This window comes from Protopterus annectens, chromosome 3.part0 (genome assembly GCF_019279795.1).
Source record: "Protopterus annectens isolate FY-2018-M chromosome 3.part0, PAN1.0, whole genome shotgun sequence".
NCBI lineage: Eukaryota > Metazoa > Chordata > Ceratodontiformes > Protopteridae > Protopterus > Protopterus annectens.
The window spans coordinates 1,290,921,752-1,290,947,133 of NC_056731.1; positions in this window are offsets into that span (position 1 = coordinate 1,290,921,752).

The window sequence follows — 25,382 nt, forward strand, 5'->3', positions numbered from 1 at the left end:
ATCTTGATGTCAACACCCATATCTGCTCTGAGTTACAGCATAAAGGCACAAACATTACAGAGCCAACTGATATTGCCAACATCCTGGCAGATAGGTTCAGCGCTACCTTTCCCACCTCTCACCCCCTAAAGGGCCCATATCTGTACAGGAAGAGTGCAGAGTCCCTGTAATCACAACTACGCAGGTAAAAGCTGCACACTCTAAAGCCAATATCACAGCATCCATGGGACTGGACAACATCCCAGGCTGAGTTTTACACAAACTTCAGAATGTACTTGCTCCCCACCTATGCACCATGTTCAATAATAGCCTCACATCAGGATTTGTGCCCCCTGAATGGCACACAGCAACAGTTATCCCACTCCACAAAGGTGGTGCCACAATGGACCACGGGACCTATTTCCCTATAGGCTTGACTAGCCTGGTCTGCAAGGTTATGGAGCACATCATCATGGATCTTAGTCACAGAGACATTGGGTACCTCCAAACCTTTGACCCCTCCCAGTTTGGCTTTGTTAAGGGCAAACCATGCCTGGTGGACTTCTTAGAGACAGTTACCAAGGCATTAGATGAGGGTAAGGAGGTCCGCACTGCCTACCTTGATCTCTCAAAGGCTTTCAACACCATTCCCCATTCTGGTATTATTGACATACCCATCCACCTGAACATTAACCCTTACATCATGTGATGGTTTGCAAAGTGGCTCACGGACAGAACCTACACAGTGGGAGTTGCATACACTAGGTCTGACTGTATACCAGTTACAAGACAACTGCAACAGCTTGGAAGACCATGACCATACCACACCAAGAGGATTACTGACCTCAAACAGATGACCTATGCAGCCCAACCTAAGAAACTCCAGCTGTACTCGCTTGCATACCGCATACTCACAGGAGACCTCTGCTTGACATACAAGGCCCATGTCCAACCCAGTATTGCTGGATATGCTCCACCTAAACAGAAGCCCCTGAGAGCCACATGCTCTAGGGATATACACCTAACCACAATAATGACTAGGACGTGCTGGATGGATAGATTCCTGACCCGGAGACTCCCCATGCTTTGGAACATGATTCCAATGTACATTAGGCAGGGCCCCTCACTAGCACTCTTCAAGGGAAACCTTGATGGGTGGATGGGAGACAGACATGTACCCCGAGGATCACTGCAGTGGCTCTGCTGGACAGAGGCACAGGGAACTAATGGCTTTGTCATTCAGATGCACAGGAAACTAACCTAAGGGGGTGGCGGAAGCCAACACACTCTAGCTAGGCTTATAAATACCCTTAGTAAGACAGCCTAGTACCTACCTTTGCACTTATTACAAGTCTTATGTGCATGGATAGTTAACAAGCTCATCCATTTTACTTTGCTATCATGCTGATAAACTGTCGGGTGACTACAAGTCATATGTATCCTGTTATTGTGTATTGTAAATGTCAATAGACATAACTAATGTTTGCCTAACATAACAGTAATGCTATGTAACTTGTAATACATATCTGCCTACAATACTGTACATTACACAGTTATTGGTACAATATCCCACAATGCAAATCATAATTGCACAGTGGGCCAACCTTCGACATGTTATTCTCAGTAATACACCCATACATAAGCCTACTGTTGCAATATATCAACATATACTATCCTCTGTTATAGCACATACGTGTTGGGCCAGCCCTGCCACTGACAGCGGCTGGTGAGGAATAGTTGGGTTCAAAGCCCTTATATAGCATCCCTTGTGGTGTATGCGGTGTTTGCCTTGTGACCTACAGCAATACACATATAAATACTACAAGCATTACTATGCTCGGCAATACATCACTACAAAATAACTGTTTCCACTATATGGATTGCGTACACTTTAAATATTACAGAACAGGTACTACATACACAGACATACTGAGTGTTCTACATACCTTATTAGTAACCCGAGGTGTCGTTGACTTAATTCAATCCTTTTCAGTTTGTGTTTCAATCTTCTTTGTAGCGTTCTGCTAGTATATACAGATGGTTTGAATGTGTGCTAAGCCATCCTTTTTTAGTTAAATATTGGTAACATGTGCTATCCTGACCACCAACAGGTGTTCCAAAGTAGTTAATTAGATACACATCAGCTGTGCAGCTACTCCATTAGCCAATACCATGGCAACAGTGGTGTATAATTGAGTACTCCACTTGGGCGGTGTCCATTTGCCTTACTTTTGAGGAAGACAGCCTGGATGTGTTGTTTGTAATGTATTTCAACAGCTATATGGAGACAGACAGAGATATATTAGCTTCATGACTCCCTTGGGTTGTGTGTAATGGCTAGAAGATGTTGTTCTACATGTGAGTACAGCTGTTATATTTCAAAACATTGCTACTTATGCAGGGTTTGTTTGTACCTGATACTTCTGCAGATGTTTCAGTCTGGCAAGGATGTTTGGGCAGCTCAAGGCTATATGGCTATGCATGAACTGTTAGGTGATTTACAGTGTGCTCACCAGACATCCTTGGTTTGGTGTACATGTGTATCATACTGTGCTGTTAATTAGTAATTGGTAACACTTCCCAGTGTACACACAACTCTCTGAAATGGGATTAGTGCAAACAAACCCTGTAACATCAGCAGCTGTTCCATTGTATAACAACAACTATTTCACATATGGCCATGTTAGTGTGTCTCTGACAAGGTATGTTAAGGATTCTGCAGATGTCATACAGTGAGTGAATGATTTGTGATGTTATTATAGTTTGTATTGTAATTTGTTTGGGTGTGGGGGTGATGTTGATGGGTGTACAGATGCAGGTGTGTAGGAACTGCTTTTATGCATAATCGATATGTGCATGAGGGTTCCTTCCCTATTTGAACACCTATCCTTTAGTGGACTAATACTATGGTAATTGCAGGCTGATTCATTAAGGCACTGTTAATTGGTTTCTGTATAGCATGCAGGTGATGTTAGTCCTTGAATCCTTTCGGCAATACATCAGAATGTAATAAAGTGTTGCTATACGAAAGCTGTGTATTTCTGTCATAGGTATTTGCAGTCACTGGAGTTGTGCTGGTGACTGACCCTCTTTGGCTAGGGCTGCCACCTTTTCAAATGGCCATAGAAGGACATTTTCGGGACAAACATCGGATTTTACAGGCCGACAAAAATCCACAGTCAGTACAAGGGATAGAACTTTCCTTTTTTGCCTAAATATAAGCTTCTTCTTGTAGCAGTTTAGTTGCTAATCCTGTTTCTTGTAACATGTAGGTATTTTAGATACAGAAAGAACTATTGTATGCAACTATTATATTACATATGGGACATAATTATGTCCTACAATCTCAGGAAATTTGCCACATTTAATATTTTTGGTCAGGACACAACCGCCCAAAGAGGGAAGGGACTGTTCCCCGCAAAGTGGGACAGGTGGTAACCCTATCATTGACTCATGTCCATAGCACATATTTGTAATAGTGTATAGGCATATACTCTCCATATCCTTTGTTCATAAAGTTTGGTCATGGTGGAATGTGTGATTTCTGTGGTCCATGTTATACTCATATATGAACACTTCAACCACTGTATACGGGATACCTATACCTACGGAATCCCAAAACCACACAATTCTGACGCCCACAGTACCGGGCCCAGACTCCCATACCCCACCTTACCAACAGCAACAGTAACTCACGAAAGTAACACAAACATGGAACATACACACGCACACACAGACACACTGCTACCCACCACATCCAAACAAACCATCCTACACTACGTATGAGCAGGTGGGCAAGCTTCGCTATGCCCTCCATGTGGGTGTCTGTGCCCCCCACACCCCCCACTTTAATATTCTACCTCCTAGATTGCACAAACAGACGCATAAAGCAAACCCACACCCACAAATTACAGTCCCCCAGGAACACACACCACACTCAGAACACACACTTACACACAGTACAGCCCTCAGAAACACACTTACATACAATAACCTACCTGAACCGCAACACCAGAAGCACTGACTAAATTCCCTTACCATCGGGATTTTAAACCTCGTGCTTCTGGTGTTTCATTACTGTGGTCTTTCGGACTTTAAGCCTTGTGATTACGTGCATTGGTATGTCAAGCAGTCGGTATTTGGTAGGTATCCCATTTATATGTACCTCCATGGTTATGTAGATGTTGTTAACCTATCTATATATCTACATATATATGTATATCCCCATATATCAACATATCTCTCTCTCTCTCTCCCCCTCTCTCTATACACACACATATATATATATATATATATATATATATATATATATATATATATATATATATATATATATATATATAGCATGCACCTTTCATTGGGTACATGCCGGTTTGTCCTATTTCCACACATTCCTACCTTTTGTGTTTTAACCTGCCAGTATACACAATTGCCATTGGTACATCTCAGGTAGCGTAGTGGTAGGTTATTCTGAAGATTGTGTCCATGGTTGCGTGTTCTAATTCTGGCAGTGGAGTGGTAATTTTACCTCTTAGAGCAGGCACTGATAGTGCAAGGGTGATTAACGCACATTTCAGCGGTTGTGTGTTCCAAATGTTTATTATTCTGTGGAATACTACCTATATATGCAAGCTGTGTTTAAGGTATACTATGTAACATGTAAATCATCTGAGAAGATTCCTGTCACAGGTACTCCCCATTATTTGGAACTACATCCATGATTACATTATACGAAACCCCTAACTAACACTCCAGGGAATCCTTGCAGAGTGGGTGGGGAACAGTGGATACACCCCAGGGATCCCGCAATTGGCTCTGCTTCACAGATGGACAGTTAGTTAGTCAATGAGGTGGCGACAGCAGACACTTTTTGGCTATGCTTATGAGTGGCATTGGGCAGTTAGGAATGTACCTACCTATATATGTATGAACTAATACATACAGTATGGACACATGCTGATAGCTTAATTTACTGTTCAGGTATTGACTTACCTTGTGCCAATGGCAGTTGTGTGTACAATAGTTGAGGGCCACCTATGTAGGATGCACACAGTAGCCCACCTATACATGACAATTTGCAGGTGGTCGTGTGTGTGTGTGCCATCCATGTTGCTGTGTGTGCGGGTGGAGAAGGGAGTCAGTCCATAAGTGCCTATACTGTCAGTGTGTGTGCTATACGTTCCCTCTTTGCCAAGGCATGGGCATAGTGGGCACGCCACCGTCTGCCTACTGGGGCTGGCACAGGGTGTTCATGGTCTGAGTCCCTCTGTGCCTGTGGGACCCTTGGCAATGGTGGTGGGCTGTGAGGGCCTTCACCATTCTGTCCATTCTACAGCTGTTTCCGCAGGATCATATTGTGTAGCATGGCACATGCTATGAATATGTGGGCATACGTGCCTGGAGAGTACTGCAAGGCTCCACCAGATATGTCCAAGCAAGAGAACCATGTTTTCAGCATCCCAAACACGCGCTCTATGATGATTCTGGTTTCTGAGTGTGCCTCATTATGGTGTTCTTGTATGGCTGTGTGTGCATTTCTGATGGGAGTCATCATCCACAGTTCCAGTGCATATCCAGCATCCCCCACCAGATGGCCATATGGGATGTCCCCCCTGGCAAATACCTGATACAGCTGTGAGGCATGCCACATGTGGGAGTTGTGATAGCTTCCAGGGCTGCCAGCACACACATCCATGATAATGTCCTGGGCATTGCACATGACCTGGCAGTTGATGGAAGGGTATTTCTTGTGGTTTATGTAGCGCCTACCCTGCTCACCTGGCGGTGTCTTGATATGTATGTGCATGCAGTTTATTGCACCCAGTACCTCTGGGTAGTCTGCCACACAGTGGAAGAGATGCATATTGCTGGCCATCCTCTTCTGCATTCGGGGTAAGTATATGTGATCATTGGCATGTGGTAACATGGCATCCAGGAACTGTTGGAGTACCCTAGATGCTGATGCCTGTGAGATCCCCATGATATCCCCAGTTGGCCTTTGAAAGGTACCTGTGGCTAGTATTCTCAAGCTTACACATACCTTCGTGTCCACTGGGATGGGTTCCCCTCTGTTATTTCTGGCTCTGAGGTGTGGCCGACACAGCTCAACAAGTTGCTGTATGGTGTCCCTGTCCACCCTATAACGCTCTTCTATCTCCAGATCATGTAGCCCCTGGTAGGTTACCCTGGGTCTGAACACTCTTCTCCTCCTCCAGTGCCGGAGATGGTTGTCAGCATCATCCTCCATACCAATGTCAGTCTCCAACACATGCTGGTGAATCAAAGCTATGACAGCCCCTAACATGTACATATTAAATGTTCCCCATCTGTATACACCAATGGCGCAAAGTGTCTGCGAATAAACAAGTGTGTGTGTGGGGCTTTCACATCTTATACTATTGTGCAATGGATGATGCTGGTGTAATTGGGTGTGTATGTGCAATTCCAGCTGCAGGGTATCTTAATTATTGGGTTTTACAGAAGGCAATGCAATTGTGGGGCCTTTGGTGTTGACATACACTTGGCTGCCATTATTCATCTATAGCCTTTTACTTAACTTTTCAACCCGATTCCCCTCCCATAGTCAGGCATGCATCCAGCTGCCTGCTTTCTTGTTTTGTACTTTCACAACCCAGGATTGTGTTGCAAACTGTGCTATGTAGCTGATCTACTGCAAGTTTGCTTTGTTCTGCTGTGACAGTTCGCTTTTCTTTGCATTATGGCACCTCCCTTTTCCTGTTCTGCAGGTGGCTGCTAGCAGCCATGTTAGCTGTTGTCAATGGCCCACTGTGAGTTCCTAGGTGTTAATTACTCATTTGTACTCCAATTACCATGCTGCAGCATTTCCTTACTGTCTTCCTGTATCCTTCCTGTTTCAGCTATGGTGCACACCGCGCACAGCCATTTACCGGATTTCGAGCACGTTTTCATCCATGTTCACATGCACTTTTGGTTACCTTGTGTGCTCTCAGCTAAGCAAAGCTATGGCCACTTCCACACTTCTATCCGGCAGCTTTGCTTAGCAACAGGCAACTAGGATTAGCAATGCTCCAATGTGCATACAGCTATGGTGGCGCACTCCTCACTTGATGTCATGTTTACCTCCAGGCCACACCTCGGTGTTGTACCGCTATGCTGTGTAGTACATCCATACGGCAGTGGGGAGTTTGCGATTCAGTGTTACTTGACTCATTTGGATGGCATTGACTACTAATTCCTAGTTACCATGCAGAACATGGTCACAGACCCTTAGCAACCCTTGTGCCATGGTTGTGGTGTAGCATGCATGCCATTGACTATTATGGGGAATTTATGAATTGTGTTACATTGCATTTATGACATCTAAATATATTTTCATTGTGATCCCATTTGCGCACCGATGCTCTGCAATTTTACTTTGCGTTAGTGTGGCCATGACATTAAATGCTATTTTTTATGTGGTGTGCATGTTTTTTTATGCCATTGGCCTATATCAACATTATAATACATAAGTCTGGTCCGCTTTCATGGCTCTGATTTTATGTTTGAAAAAATGTAAACCATTTTTTTGGTTTACATTTCTGCATGCTTACGCTATGCCTGCACCACTTCATGAATCGCTATATACCTTCATTTGCATGCTACTCTGCTGCACATGGGGTAATTAGCATACATGTACTGGGAGCTGCACAGCTCTGGCATATGCTGGCAGTGCACGTGGAAACAGCTCATACCTGAATCGCTCAGCAGCCATATTTGGCATTAGGTTGCTGATGCTACTCTTACGCCTGGCACAAGCTTCATGAATCCCGAGGTATTTCTTTACATTGAAACTAAACTTAATCAAATGGCAAAAAGTAATTGAAACATCAAATGCTGGAAAAACCTTAGAATGCAAAAGGAAACTTCACTGTTTCTTTTTCTGATCTTTGCAAAACTTACCCAATCACATGTAATCTATGACCTCAAAGAAAATACATGCATCATCCATTCACAGGAAAACAAAATGCACATTTATTTGAGATTGCATATACAAAATAACTACTCAGACAAGTTAAACTGACAAGCTCAGTCTCAATCCATTTACATGGGGGGATTTATCTCCTCATCCTCCCAAAAGCTAGAGAGCTAATGTTTTTAATATGTGGTAAAGTTGTGTTGCAATGATAAATATTTTCTGTAATTATAAGCATTCTACAACCTTGTATAATGTTTTTGATTATCAACATGGGTACACCATTTCTATATCTATGATACTAACATTGTGAAATTAAGTCCTGAAAGGTAGCTTTATAGTTTCTATGAAAAAAGGCCTTAACAGAAATGGTGTCATGGCAACAAAACCACAGAGGTGGTAGACAGTAAATGTGACTGTTGCAAAAAAGCACTCATTTTGGATAAGGTCAATGCAGTTAAAGTTTTTCTCTGTCTGAAGTGCAGGAACTTCACAGTTATTAGTATTAGATAAATGCTAGTTAAGTACAGGCACACAGGAGGTGAAATCTCCTCTTGCACAGGTAATGCAGGGATCTTGCCTACCTTCTGAATACCAGATTTAACATTCTAATAATTTATTTTTGCATTCTTGTGGAATTGAAACTCTCAGTGCTCATAGTTTGACATGGATGTGACATATTTCATAAACTTGTGGTCACAGAGTTGGCATGCTGCAGGGAAAAAACGTTTTGCACTTAACATACTCATAGCACTTTCATAAGTCATCACCTCATTGATTATGGCATTGCTTTTGTAGGTTTTAGTTCTTTTTTAACACCTTTATTGAATTATTACTTGACAAGGGCAATTTACTGTATATAAAAGTAATCAAACCATATTAACAAGTTCACATTTATAAACATTATACATTACATATAACTTAAATTTTCTGTGAAAAACACCTTTCTGGGATTGAACTGCAAAATGAAGGCTGCATAATTCTAGATCTGAAGTCTCACAATGGCAATGTTGAACATCATGGCCCAACATACTTAACACTGGAAATAAATGAATAAACAAGTTTGGAGTCTGACAATTAATAATTATTTATAACAATTTCCAATCAAGCTAACAGAATATTCATTTTATTGTAACCATATTAACTGTACCAAGCACACCGTGCAACACCCTCCTGAAAGAAGATTTCACAGTTACGGTGTGACATGAAGTTTCAGGGAGAACTGAATGATGAAAGGTGATGTGACAATTAGGGTAACAATATTAAAGAATTGCTATGAAGTAGCCATTTGTTGAAAGCCTGATTAGCAGAAATGAGTTGAAGTAGAAACCCCATGGACATTCATTGCAGGAGCTTAACTCATAAATGGAAGGAGTATCTGACAAAATAAAGACAGAGACATCAAAATGCGGAAAATATAGTGGGGTGAGAAAAACTTAATGTCTTTGTAAATCAAATAGACAGGCCTATAGTTTCGTACTTCCTCCCTTTATCCTCCCCCTTTTATGTATTATGGTTATCCTTCCTCTCCTCATACTTTTAGATATTTTGCCTGAGTCTTGTATTCTGTTTAATTCTTCCACAAGGCCCTTCCACATTCTCTATTTTACCCATTTATAGAATTCTGTGAGGAATCCATTTGACCTTCCAGCTGTGCTCTCCATTTTCTTGTATATTGTTTTCCTTTTCTCATTCATTGTCTTCTCTGCATTCTGCATGCCTCTGTTTGTCTTCTAATATCTATAGCTATAGCTATATCTATATCTATATCTATATCTATATCTACTGTATATATCTAGCTGTCTATCTGCCTGTCTATCTGTCTATCTATCTATCTCTATCTATCTATCTACATCCTTTCTCCACTTACTTTCTGAGACTTCTGTACCTTCATGTTCTTTGGAAATCTCCCTGTAATAATCCATGAGTCTTTCCATGATTAACTCATCCTCTTGAAAATATTCTTCATCTCCTCCAGTTAACCTCCATACCTGCATCTCTGCGTGTTTCTTTTTGTATTTCTTGGCTAGCTGCTTTTCATGTACCGTCCCACTATCTACCAGTAGGTGTTTGTATACCAGTATCACATTTTCCTCTCTAATTCCATTCGTATTGCTTTTTCTCTGATCTCTAATACTTCCTTTCTACTTTCATTCCTCCCTTCCTTCTCTACCACCTCTAGCTTTCTCTCCAAATCTTCAATCACCCTTCTTTCCTTCTGCATACATCTGTTTTCTTTTGACAGTGTACTTGATCACATCCCAGCAGCACTCTTAAAGTTTGCCTGTGTCCCATATTGTACTTTGCTGACTCCTTTTACAATCCTTGCAGTGTTTTCCTGTCTTCTTTTTCTTTCCATTTATAGCTAGCCTAACTCCACCCCCATCTTTTTGTTTTTTGTTCCTGTACACTTACCTTAAGTCTCAATGTTGCATGATATGTGCCACTCCTGTATTTAGGTCTCTTCCTTTATTTCCATTTAGTTTACCTTCACTAAGAATCCCCATAACAAAATGTTTCTTGTGAATGTGTATTCCCTTTAGTTTGGATCTCTTTCCCTCCATATATCCAACCACATGTCCTCTTTCATTCCTTGGGTTAGTTATTTTCTCATCTTTTTGTTAACATCCCTCCTTGTGTACAACCTGTCTTTTTCTGGTTCTCTGATGACAGTGTAATCCACCCCCATTATTTCATTTCCATCTCTTCTTTTCAGTTTCCCATTACCAAAAAAGTTACTGTAAAATCCTTCTTAACCTGTTTGGTGCATATATTTCCAATTGCTCAGCACCTTCCAGCCTTCTCTGCCAGATGATCCATCTGCCTATCCTTTTTATCACTTTCTCTGAGGTTCTATGAAACCCTGTATGAAATACAGTTGCTACTACCCTCTTTCCTCACTCTGCCATGTTGTACATTTTTCCTTTTGGGTAGTCACAGCACAGTATTTTCTCCCCATCTCTGATTTTCATTTTTGTCTCCTGCAATAGAACAATACCTCCCACATCCTCTTTAACATTTCCTGTATTCTCCTTCATCTGATAGGGTATGATGAATTCCCTAATGGTCCACAAAATTATCTGTATTTTTCTTGTTTTTTTGCCTATCCCTCCTTGCCTTCATGATTGTTGCTATCTTGCATAACTCTTACACTGGTCATACCCTCTGAGAGAACATTGTATTCTTTTGCAGCTGCCTACACTTATACCTTTTCTACATATCCCCTGCTTCTGGACCTCTGTCTTTTGACTCTTGCATGAGCAGGGGTTTGTTCTGGACATGGGCCTTTTAAGATTTTATTTTGTTTCCCTCCAGGTGTCCTCCTCAGAAATACATTGCACACCAATGCAGTAATGATGTCAAAATATTTTTATATCATATCGTCCTCATTCATTGGTCCTCCCTTCTTGTTGTTGCTCAGTGGTGTGGTGTAATAGTCTAACATTTTTTTCATTGCAGTCTTATAGCTTTTCACTATGTTACTGATTGAATAGAAATTCTTTATTTTACATTTGTCCACATGTTACTCTTTGCCTTACTTTTCTCCTGTTTACTTCCATATATTCTTATTTCAAAGTCAAAGTCAAAGTAAACTTTATTGTCATTTAGAACTATACATGTGCAGCCTTTGTGCATCAGCTCAATTCTTAAGATTACAAAGGAAAGTGAAATAACACATATAAGTAGAGGAATAAACATAACTAACAAATACAATACTACTCCCAATACACACAAGAAAGAGCTGAGATATTTATCAACACTCATATGCAAAAAGAATACCCTCCCCTGAGTTAATTTAACTACCCTAATTAAAGTAATACAAAACACACTACAGATTAAAATGCCTAAGTTATTTGTCTGATATTGCACTTGAGTGAGTTAAATAATACTATGTATATAATAAATAAATATTGCACTTACTTGGAATTTATGTAAGTATATATTGCACAAATAAATAAAAATTGACTTATTATGTGTCCAGACCCCCACGATTAGTGCCAGAGTTCAAAAGTCTAATCACTGAAGGGAGAAACTGTTACTGAATCTTGTAGTCCTGCAGTGGATGCTGGGATATTCCTGCCTTATGCCACATGCTTAAACAGCCCATGTGCAGAATGTGTGTTGTACTATATTATTTTGGTGGTCTTTCAGATGTTTCTTGCAGAATAACTATGTTGTATCAATGGAAGACTAGAACCTGTTACCTACTCTACAACCCTCACCACTCTTTTTAGTGTCTTCCTCTCTGTAACTGTGCAGCTTATTTATTTATTTATTTATTTACATCAGTTTGATGACCAGGGAGGTCCACTGGGCTCAGGGAGCCCATTTTCAGTGGAGGCCCAGGGAGAAAAGCTCTACAGTACATAGAAAATATAAAGAATACAAACAAAAGTATACTGAAAAGAGTTACAAAATACATATTAAATTTTGCATTAGAGACACGAGTTGTTCATTGGATACATAGATTCTAACATCTTTGTGGTATCAGTAAGGAGATCATTACCAGAGAGGGAAGAATAACCGGGTAAAAATAAACTATTTACAATATACACATTCATGGTATTGTTGCTAGATTAGTTTACAATCAGAGTGAGCCCAGATGTTCAGGAAATTCAGGCCCGAGGAGAGTTACTAGTAGGCTAGGTGGGGAGAATGCAGTTACATTTCCAATTAGAGGAAAGGTAGGAATGTAGCTGAGATTTAAAGTGGTTAAAGCTTCCAATCCACACTGTGAAGCTGCAGTTGAGGATGCTCTCTATTGTACCTCTGTAGAAGGTGGAGTGAATATGAGGAGGAAGCTTAGCTTTTTTCAACCTTCTTAAAAAGAGGAAGCATTGGTGCACTTTCTTGACCAATCAGCTGGTGTCTCCTGACCATGAGAGATTCTCTGATATGTGTACACCCAGGAATTTTGTACTCTTAACCCTCTCCACACTCTCACCATTGATCCAGAACACTGGGTGATTTGTTCTCCTTTTCCTGAAGTCGATAATGATCTCTTTGGTCTTGCTTACATTCAGGTCAAGGTTGTTCCCCTCACACCAATTGATCACAGATGTCACCTTCTCTCTGTACACCCTTTCATCCTCCTGTGTGATAAGTCCCATGACTGTGGTGTCATCAGCAAACTTGATGATATGGTTGGACTTGTGCTTAGCATAGCAGCCATGGATCAGGATGGTGAATAACAGTGGGCGAAGAACACTTCCCTGTGGAACCTCTGTGTTAATCCTGATGCACCTTTATGTGTTCTTACCTGAACACACCCTCTGTGGTCTCTCAATCAGGAAGTTCAGGATCCAGTTACAGAGATGTTTACTGATTCCTAAATGTGCCAGTTTTTCTATCAGCTGAATTGGTACCAGCGTATTAAATGCAGATCTGAAGTCTTTGAACAGCATCCTCACATAGTTGTCTTTGCCCTCTAAATGCTCAAGGGAGATGTGTATGCTACTGATATGGCATCAGCCATGGATTGGTTAGCTCTGTATGCAAAATGTAGAGGGTCAAAATCAGGAGCTAGGCATGATGGAAGATGCTTTTTGATCAGCCGCTCAAAACATTTCATAACAGCGGATGTCAGAGTCACTGGTCTGTAGTCATTAGGGATGGAGGGAGTGGTTTTCTTAGGTAGTGGGATGATGTTAGTTTCCTTGTAGCATGAAAGTACTTTTGCCATGACAAGACAGGAGTTAAATATTTCCTTGAGCACTGTGCATAGTTAATCAGCGCAGCCTTTTAACACCTTGCCCAGTATGTTGTCTGGACCAGCAGCCTTCCTGGGTTCACTCTCCTTATCTCTCTTCTTAGTCCTCTGGGCTGAGGCTGAGTACTGCATCCTTATCATCAGTGGGTAGCTTTAGTGCAACCCTGTTGTTTCTTTCCTCAAATCTGCCAAAGAAGATGTTCAAACTGTCTAGAAATTCGATGCTGTCCTCACACCATGCTGACCTGATTTTGTGGTCAGTGTTCTCTTCCATGCTTTGCCATAGTCTCCTTGCATTCTTGATGTCTACAAAGTAGCTTTGTACCTTTCTTCCATACTCCCTCTTAGCTTCTTTTATACCCCTCCTCAGATTACCTCTTGCTACATTTAAGGCTTCTTTGTCCTTAGCCCTGTAAGCTGCATTTTCTCCTTCAGAAGCTCATATACCTTAAGGGTGAGACATGGCTTCTGGTTAGCTCTAATAGTGATACTCTTGGCATTTGTTTCCCCATTGCCACACTTTGAAATGTATATCATCACTACCTCAGTGTATTTATCAGTGTTCAGATGCTGATTAACTGTGGCTGTCTCCTTGAACATATCCCAGTTGGTTCTTTCAAAGAAGGCCATACCCTGATTTGTTTCTTCATGGATTTCTCTATGACCAGTGCAGGTTTGCAAGCTGGAGATAGCAAGATGATATAATGGTCAGAGTTTCCCATTTGTGGAAGTTGCACTGCCTTATAAACTTTCTTTAAGTTTATGTACACTGTGCCCAGGATATTGTCACCCTTTGTTGGAATGTCCACATACTGATGGTAGTATGGGAATACTTCTTTCAGATCTGCTTTATTAAAGTCACCAGCTGCCAACTGTACAAAGTCAGGTTATTTACCTTGCAGCTCACCAATGTGATTGCATAGTTTATTTAGAGCCTCAGTAGTATTAACACTAGGTGGGATATACAGCACTCTTACACTAATCCCATTCAGCTCTCTGGCCCCCTGCCATTTTTATATCAGTGAGTAGTGCTTATTTCTTCTTAGTCATAGATATTAAAGTTTTGCTTACTGCAGTGAATTGTACATCATTAAGTAGTTAAGTAAAATATATTGCTAACCTTGGAAGCTAGCCTCTATGTACCCCGAGTGCATTACCCATTATTATTGTGGGGATTGATTTAGTTCCTCCCATTATTTCTAACGTTTTGATGTTAAGTCTCCCTGGAGAGTGCTTCACAAGGTAAAGACCTGTTTCAGTTTAATATGTCCTTCCTGCTCTACTCACAATCACCTATTTTTCAGTGTCCTTATTTCCACTAATTTTTTGCTTCTCTCTTTCTGTGGTCATATTCATTTTCTCTGTATTCTGACCTTCCACATCTTCTGTTTTTGCCATCCATTATAAAAGCTTCTGTCCAGCTTGTTTATTCCATCATTTGGCTAGCAGTTTACTTTTGAGTCACCTGAAAGGGTGGGAGGTTGGCATAATGGTTAAGATGTTTGTCTTATAAACTAAAGGTGCGGGGTTTGATTCTTACATGGGGTAATTGGCTTAGGCTTAAAATGCCCCACAAAGGCAGTTAGCCTAGTATTAATCTATGAACCTAGGAAACACCATCCTTCCATCTCAGTCAAGCTCTCACTCATTTGTCTCATCTCACATTCTCTCTGTCTGTTTTTTGTGCCTAAATCTCCACTGGGAGAGGCTTTTCACTCTTCTTTTCCTTTGACATATTTCTTTCATTCGATTCCCCATACCATCTTGTCTCATTTCTCATCTTCTTGTAGTTTCCTTTGGGATTTATTTTATGCTCATCATTGGCATGTTGAACCTTTTCACTTTCTGGACTCATCTTCTTCGCTATGGGGGTTTCAGCATCTGGCACTGTATTCCCTCCCCCACAGGTATCACTGCATCATTTCTCCTATATTGTTTAGATGTCTGTGATGCCTTAGTTTAAACTTTTCAACATCCTCCATATTGTGTAGTCTGAATAATTTCCCTTCCTGCTGTATTCCAGAACAGCAAATTATTTCACTTTATTTTAACCGTGCAGCTGTACTATTTCCTCTCAGTTTATTCAATACCTTGAGAATATCTTTCCTTCTCCTATACAATGTTTCTGAGTAGTTCTCAACCAGCTTTATGAACATCCCTCCACATTGTATAACTTTAAATCTTTTTGTTTGCATTCTTATTTAAGTTTTATAGCAGAGTAATGAAAAGATGCCATAATATCCCTAGGTCTACTTTCTAATGATGCTTGCCACCATACCACTCTGTGTATATTCTCTGTTAGTCTCTCTTGATTTCATGGTATCATGAATCTCGCCAGTGATAGCTTCATTATAAACAGCTCCCATTCACTGTTGTCTGCTCCCTGTTGTGTTCTAATTATTGTATTATTACTCCTTTTTGAGTGATTTTCAAAATCAACCATCTGTTTTCTTGCTTTTTTATTATGTCTGTTCATTCTTATAATTTCAGGGTCTGTTCCTGCAGCTCAGCTTTCATTGATGTTTTAATTTTGCACCTTTCTTTGTAGCCTTTCCATTTCTGTTTGTGGTCGTTCTATTGTTTGTTTCAAGGGGTTTACATCCTGTTGTACTATGATTACCTTAGCACACAAAATGCACCCTTGCTCCTCCTTATTTGCACTTTAAAAGCAGCTATTTTCACTGTTATTTGTTCCTTCTCACTCATCTTTCTTTATTTGTTGTTTTTTTTCTCCCTAGGAACGCTATTTTTATCCAGATTTCTATAAGCCCTGCTCAGCACTTTGGGCTTAAGCAGCCATATTGGCTAATATCACTAATGTAGCTGTAACTAGCATAGACTTGAGTCACACAAGGTGGAAAACTGCTTTCAGTGACCAGAGATAGTTTTCAGCATTTTTTTTTTCAGTTTGCCAAATAGCGCCATTTTAACTTTCAAAATGCATTCTTTATTTCAGGTGCAGAACATGGTGGAATGGATGGACACAAGTCAGATGTAATGAGAAGTGGCCATATGGTAACAATGCTGTAAAGAAGGATGAAGATAAACACTGCAGTGACTATATAGCATGGCTTGTTAATTGCATAAAATGTACAAACAGTAATACTGAGGGCACACTGCAGTTCTTGATTCAAATGGCATTATTGTGTTAAAACTATGCTAGGTATATGTGAAATGCTGAAAAGAAGACTGTTACATTGTAATCATGTTAAACTTTTGCTACGGTTCTATAATTCTCAAAATATTCTTTTATACTTAATATTGAGCAACTTATGTATGCCCATAATTTCACTCAGTTCATCACATTTGATACTTAGCAGAAACTAGTAGATCTTTATTAAGAATTTAGGACATGTTTAAGTTTCAGATTATGAAAAAGTGAATCAGTGCACATTACTCTTGGGGGAAAATATTTCTCACTACAATTGTGCATACTCTGGGTGGCTGTATTGTGTTTTGAAATGCTTCCTTTTTGTAGAAAATGATAACTTGATAATGTGTTATTTAATATGGTAAATATTTTAAGTATCCCTTCTAGTGTATATAGTGATATCATGTAAGTTGTTATCTGGATGGTGTTCAGTATGTTAAATATTTTAAATGATATCTATTTCATAATATTTGTTTACTGGGTAGAAAACCTTATGGTTGTATTGTCAGGCTATACTTCACTGTGTTGTTGGAGCAGAGCTCCTCAGTCAATGCACATCATTTTCTGTCTATTTTTAACAGAAAACATCATTATTCCATTATCACTTACGACATAGGCAATCATGCATTTATATAAATGAAAACAAACTATATTCACATATTTTCAGTTACAGAGATTATACAACACATATAATCTTCTATAGTACATTTAATTCCAGCCTTTCCTTAAACCTCATTCCTCCTCCAAAACATTATTCCGCATGTGTTGTTCCCACAATTCCCATTTTTTCTGTGTAATTTGCTCTACCCCTTTCTAAAGATCCCACTTCTAGTTCTTTTAGCTCTGTTACTGTATTTACTTCTACAAGTCCTGCTAAGATTATTATTCATCTAAAACTATCTGTGCATTTCACATTACATTTGCTGACCTGAGTCTATAGCACTATTCCCTGGCCTCAGCTACAGTACCAACCCCTAAAACTACACTTCCCCCATATTTTATTTATACAATTGGAAGCAAAATACAGAGATTTCCCTAAAATTAAAACAAAAATTGTAAGTAAAAAAAGACAAAAAAGCATACCCCTGATTTTCAATTTATGCAGTAATTTTAATCATTCAAAGCCTATCCTGTTAAACCTAAACATACTTACTTACTTGCAGGTTTCTTGTGTGTGGTTGAGCCCTACTTCGCTCACCCTCGCTGCACTCGGGCTCACTACATGCCCCTCCCTGCCCCCAATTCTCACCCACCCTTACTGTGTCTAGCCTTATAGTCACTACACCTCTCCCCCTCCAGCTGAACCAATCAATAATCCTCTACTCAGCCTAACTCATTCCACTTCCACTCCTCCTTTTTCCTATCCAGACCAATCAGTACTGTACTGTGTACACTAATCCAGCCCCCACCACTCCCCCAGTAGTAAATATCCAACCTCAAGATCCTGAGGGTCCTAAGCCTATAACACCAATCTAGCCTCCAACCATGTTAACAAACAAACTAATGTCACTATGCTTTCTGCTATCCCTCATGCTATTTCCATATTTCCTCTCCATTTAAGAAAATCAGTATTACCTAGGATTTCACCACCCAAAATCTCAAACTATACCAGATGTATCAAATATTACAGACTACCCACTAGTTACAACTATTACCAGCTCCCTAACTGCAAAACACTATTAGCCTATTAGACCAAGATACATTATCTCAAAATCTAAATACTATAAAAAATGTATAAACACAATCCTGAAAGTTATAGTAATTATACGCAATAACTTGGCAATGGATGGAGATATTCACCCAAACCCTGGCCCTGCCATCTTAGATAAGGTAACGTCCACTACAACTAACCCAGTTGAACCACTATCTATTAATAAGGCCCCCAACTCCCTCCTCATCTGCCAACTAAATATACGTAGCATAAATAACAAAGTTCACAATCTGCATGCCCTCCTACAAGTCCATTCCCCTGATATTCTATGCCTAACTGAAACCTGGCTGAAACCATCAACCCCAGATAATGAAATCCTGCCACCTGGGTATAATATACTTAGACTTGATTGCTCTACCAGGAAGGGAGGGGGATAGCTGTACTCTTCAAATCTACACTAAATGTTACCTTAGACCCCAGTCAGCCACCCTAGGTCAATAAGGCAGAAATAATTGCTATGAAGCTCCAAATTAACAAAAACAAAAGCATAAATATAGTCTGTGTGTATATTCCACCAGGGGATAATACCAATTCCCTAGAAGACATCCTCCAATAGTTAGCTAGTAACTATCCACAGGAAACCATTGTTCTAGGAGACCTTAACATCGACTGGAACACCTGTTCCTCTCAATCTCCTACCACCCATGTAAACTTGCATGGATTCACACAGGTTATATCCACCCCCACCAGGATAGGAAAACTAAACCAAAAAGATAGTATACGGGATTGGATACTAATCAATAGCCACCCTCAAATGTATTCTTCGGGGGCCATCCCTGATGACCTCAGCGACCACTTTCTTACCTTTATCTGCAAGCACAAATCTAATTACTCCCATCAGCCCATCTACAGAACAATAAGAAATAGTAAAAGCTTCAATCCTAGTAAGTTTCAGGACAAACTTAAGGCATGCAACTGGGCTGCCCTAAAGTACTTGCCCTAGATGAAGCTGTCTCCCACTTTAACAATAAATTCCTCACCATCCTCAGTTCTCATGCTCCCGCTCATTCCACTAGGGTAAAAACAAAAGCTGCCCCATGGCTATCTAAAGAAACTAAAACAAAAATCATAGTCAGAAATAAGGCATGGGCAACATGGTGTGCTACAAAAGACCCTATAAATCAAACCAAATTTAGACAACTTAGAAATTAGTCACAACAAGCCATTCTATTAGATAAAAAAATAACTGCCTCCACCTCTAACAAGGGAGCCAAAATAACCCTCAAAAATTCTGGACAGGGATAAATAAATTACTGCACCCAGGTCAAACCACCACTCCACCTCCCTCAGCCTCTACTGATAAAGTACCAATGGATGTTGCTAACACCTTTAATACTTTCTTTACTGAAACTATCCAAGCCCTTACTAGCCAAATACTCGTTAACTCCTCTAACCCACTGGATAGCACTCACAGCTCCCAGCCCTCCTTTAGCTTCCAACCAGTCTCTACATCTTTCATTCATTCACTACTCAAAAAATTAAAACCTATTACCCTAGCTGCAGACCTTCTCCCAGCTGAATATTTGCAAAAACTGTTGATACCATAGTGTACCCCATTTCTATTCTAATGAATTGGTCCATATCAGAAGCCTCAGTCCCCTCTATCTGGAAAATATCTCAAGTCATACCCCTCCATAAAGGTGGTAACTCTACTGAATTATCCAATTATAGACCCATAGCTATCTTTTCACCTCTGGCAAAAATAATGCAAAAATGCATCCATAAACAACTCCTGTACTTTCTAACCCAAAACAACCTACTGGCTAACTCCCAGCATGGCTTCAGGTCATATTATAGTACCACCACAGCTCTCCTCACCTTCTCTAATGCAATAAACTATGACAGAAACAACAAGTTATCTTCAGCCCTTGTCCTGGACCTACCCAAGACTTTTGACATGGTTATCCACCATCTTCTTATCAACACCCTGGTAACAATGTCCCTAGGCAATCACTCTCTCTGATGATTTGAATCCTACCTGCACAATAGACAACAATCCATCTTATGGCAGAACAAACTCTCAAACCTCCTACCCAAAACTCTAGGTGTCTCACAGGGTCTGTCTTGGGACCACTTCTGTTTTCCATTTTTATCAATGACCTCCACACAGTCATCCCTGAAGCCATCTGCATTCAATATGCAGACAACTCAATGTTGATCTGCACGGGCACCTCGCAAACAGAGCTGCAAGCAATAACTCAGAGTACTTTTAACCTAGTAGAGAATTGGCTTGCCGCTCGCTGTCTGATTCTAAATCCTAATAAAACAAAGCTCCTACTTTTCACCCCCACTCAAAGATCCACGGCGTTATCTCTCTCCATTAAGGCTAATAACAGTACCATAATCTCTCCAGATGCCCATAAAAAGCTGCTAGGAGTTATTATAGATAACAATCTTAAGTTTGATGTGCCCGTCAACAAAACAATCAAAACCATTAACAGAAAATTGGGCTCACTATATAGGATAAATATATATAAATATATATAGGATAAAGCCATTCCTTACCCCATATGCTAGGATTTCCATTGTCCGCATCCATCTACTCTCTACACTCTACTATGCTTCCCCTTTACTTGCCAACCTAAATAAAACGGGTCTATTTTATATAGTCGAACACTTAAATGTTCGAATCACTAAAGGTTGAACATTAGTGATCGAACATTTAAATGTTCAAATATATTAAAAAAGTTTAAAAAAAGTCAACAAAAGAAACTAAAATTAAAGGGTGTAAGCAGGGGGACAAGCCCCCCCTGCACCCCCACACCCCCGCTACTTAAATATACCAACTCCAAGATCACGGTACAGTGTAGGGAATGGAAATTTTCCATTTCCACACTGTAGCACACTGAAGTGTGATCTCGGAGTATATGTAAGTAGCGGGGGGGGGTGTGGGGGGTGCAGGGCCCCCCCCCCCGCTTAAACCTTTTACTTTTACTTTTTTCTTTTAACTATTACATTTTAATATATTCGAACATTTTAATGTTCAATCACTAAAGTTCGATCTTTAGTGATTCGAACATTTAAGCATTCAAATATATAAAATAGACCCAATAAAACAGATCTTAACAAATTCTTAAGCTGCTATAATAACATAGATAGATTTGCAACTAGTCTACTCTATAGAACACATCATTGTAAAAATCTAAATTATCTCGGATGGCTAGAGCTACCCAGGCAGATTCAGTATAATCTTCTCATTGTGGCTCACGAAGCTCTTAATCAACCAGATAATACACCTACCCTGAAAAACATCATCTATCCCCACTCCAACTCCAGATCACTCTGGTCATCTAATAGATTGGTAGTGCAAACCATCAAATCCAACAACTCAGCTGGTGACTCCCAGTTCGCCAACTCTGCTGGCAAAATTTGGAATTCACTTCCTGCTAACATTACCCTATATACCACCCTATCTCAATTTAAAAAAGCTCTCAAGGAGTATTTCAAGTCTCAGTGGATATGTCTCTGCTCCAAGCCTGACTAAATCTTTATGCATACTGGTGTACTAATACTATGTCTGTAAGTGGTACTCAAATATCTTTATTTGTTAAGCCAGTTTAGAAGATCGTTAGACTGTACAAATTTAATTGGACTATAAAATGTTTATATTTGTATAAATTTAACTGGACTGTAAAATGTGTGATATTTGTATAATGTCATGATGACTCCTGTTCTATATGTATATTGTAATGATTGCATATTTAGCCACCTTTGGAGCTTTTCTCCCCAGGCCTCTGCTGAAAATGGACATGTATCCAGTTGAACTATCCCAGTCAACAAATGTAAAATAAAATAATATGCTTGGTTTAAACTTTGATTTCCATTTTATAGTAATATCTTTTGTGGCAGCCACCAGAATTAAACTCAGCAAGGCCTGTGATACTGTATCACAGCTCAAAAATAAAAAAAATAATTTCCTTACTTATATCAATTTGCTTACCTAATATTTCTGACAGAGTAGTCTGCAGGCATTTTTTAAAGTCTGCCAAATCATTATACGCCCTAAAAATATGTTTCCAATTATCTGTTTCTTCTCCATCATGTCTCCAAAATTTGTAAACTACCTGAGGAAAAATTCTTTGGAGTCTGCTTGGATATAAAAATACCTATGTAAACACTTCCAAGCAAAAATCTCAAATCTTCTAGACTTTGTTGCATATTTGGCAGGCATACATATATCCATCCATTCTTTCTTTGTGAATTTCTTATCCAGTCTCTCTTCCCAATCCTTTCTAACCTCCTGTGATTGATTCCTGTAGTTATCATGCAATATGTTATATGCCCTACTAATTATCCTTTTTTTAACAGCAGCTTCTGCTCTAGATTCAATTAAAAACTCTACTAGTGCTGTTTTTTTACATAGGATCCCCCTATTCATTTCTCTTTGCCTATACGTTATGCCAATCCTTGATAAAGAAGGAAGTTTCTAGCCTGGCTTCTTCTCATTCTATTACCTTTTTCTCTCTAATAGTTTGCTCCCAATACCTTGGTTCCTTTGCCGGTTTCTACAGTAAATTCCAGCCCCCTATTGCCTATCTTCTGTACACCTAATTGCAGTCATCAATATTGGCATAATCTACTTTCTCTATTCCAGTGTTTTCTTAGTTCTTGGAATACTTTCCGCTACTTTATGAATATAATATTCTGTTTGGCTATTGTTATTCTCCTTAAGGATCTGCACCTAGAATCACATTCTCTCCTTATTTCTCAAGACCCCACCCCCCATTTCGTCACCATCCCTTTTTATTTTGAATTATAGCATTCTGCATGTTCTACTTAAAGGATTCTTAACTGTGTAGTTCTGAAATCTACCTTCAAATCAATTAATCCCAAACCACCTTGTTCTATTGGAAAAGTCATTTTATCTCACTTGAGTCTTGCCTTCTTACCCTCACAGATAAAATCATTTATCTCTTTATTAATTGCTATCCACAACTTCTCCTTTGGTTGATAAAATATGTCTGATCTGTGTATACAACTAAAGGGACTAAAACATTTTCATTGCGTGTATATTGCTATCCATATCCATAAGCTTCCATTTTCTCAGTTTCTGTATTGTCTTTTGTTTACTCTTCAAATATATCCTTAGGTGCAATAACAGAATATTTTTAATTCATACTCCTAAGTACTTAATTTTATTATGTCTTCATAAATATGGCTGTTGCTGAACCAATTCATGTGTAGGTACATATTTTACAGCTATTGCTTTTGTTTTATCTTCAATAATTTTATATCATGAAAAGACTTTAAATGTCCTTTTTTGGCTTTATCAGGAACAAAATAATATTATCTGCAAATAAAGCCAACTTATCTTGATTACTGCACCAATTATATCATTGAATTTCTGAGTCCCCTATTTTCTTTGCCAATGGTTCTAAATATAATACAAATAACAAATGGGAAAGAGGATACCCCTGCCTGGTTCTTCTGTTTGAACCAAGCTTATCAGATAGGAACCATCACACTTTAATTGTCACCTTCAATCCCTCACATATCCTCCTAATCAACCCTATTATTATATCAGGCAATGCATATGCTTCCATTGCTCAAATCCCAGGTTACTCTGCTAAATGCTTTTTATGCATCAAGACCCACCAACAACAGTGGCACTTTCTTACATTCTGCTTCCCTCTTAATTATCATTGCTCTGTTAATGTTGTCTAAAGTTTACCTCCCTTCCACAAAACCACATAGATCCATATCTATCAATTTTGGCAACACATTTGTCATTCTTTAGCCTTTATAGACATAAACACATTCTAATCATGGATTAGAATTAAATGGGCCTATATGAAGCTGGAGTTCATGAGTCTTTACCATCTTTAGGTATTAGAACCACCACAGCATTCTTCCAGGATATTGGTGATTATTTTTTTTTTTTAAATGCTGTTAAATAAAACTTTCCAGATCTTTATCAGTTTCTTCCCTCCCAGGGTCCAAACTTCCACAGGAATGCCATCTGTTCCTGGAGACTTTCCTACTGATTGGTTATATATTACAATTTTTATCTCATCTCCTCCTGTCCTAACTGTTGATAATTGGACCTCATCAATTTCTAGCCTTGGCATATTTAATTCTTCCATAAATATTTCCATCTGTATTTTTTCATTTATTTTCACATTTCTCTGCTTTATACAGATATTCATAAAATTTCTGAAATATTTCTCAGTACCCCTATAGGATCTCTGGTTATTTTTCTTGTTATAGGATGCCTAAGCTGGGCCATAGCCTTTTCTATTTTCTCTTGCCTGAACCATTATGTTAAAAGTGTTTGTACTTGGGATTATTACCAAAAAAGATGCTTAACAGCACTCTTTCTAAATTCATGCATATTATCCAGGTTGTCCCACATTTTCTCTTTAGTACTCTGCAGCTGTGCCTCTTCTTGTTCTCTAAGATTTCCACTATTCCACAATGCTTTCACCTTTGTCAGTCCCCCCAAATAATTTTTGATACTCCTCAACCATATCACTTTTTTCTTTTACTTGTACTCTATTTTTAAACTCTGCTTTTATTTTATCCTACTCCCTACCTATATTTTCTGAAGAAATGTCTATTTTCCCTAATAACTCCCAAATAATTTCCACTAACCATTCCTTAAATTCCACTCTGTTTAACAGATTGGCAGGGAAGCACCAGTGTCTCATTTTATTTCATTATATTGTATTTTTATTTTAGTTATTATTGGTGAGTGATCTAAAATAGCTATTGGATGCATATCAGAACTTTTAATTAAATTCACATGTTCCTGTGAAATATAGTTCCTGTCTAGCATAGCACAGTTTTTGTACTGAATTCACATCTTTCATACCAGATATATTCATAAATTTCTCCAAAAATCTACCATCTTTTGTTATATTTTCCCTTCTAGGCTCCTCAGTTACATATTTGCTGTTGC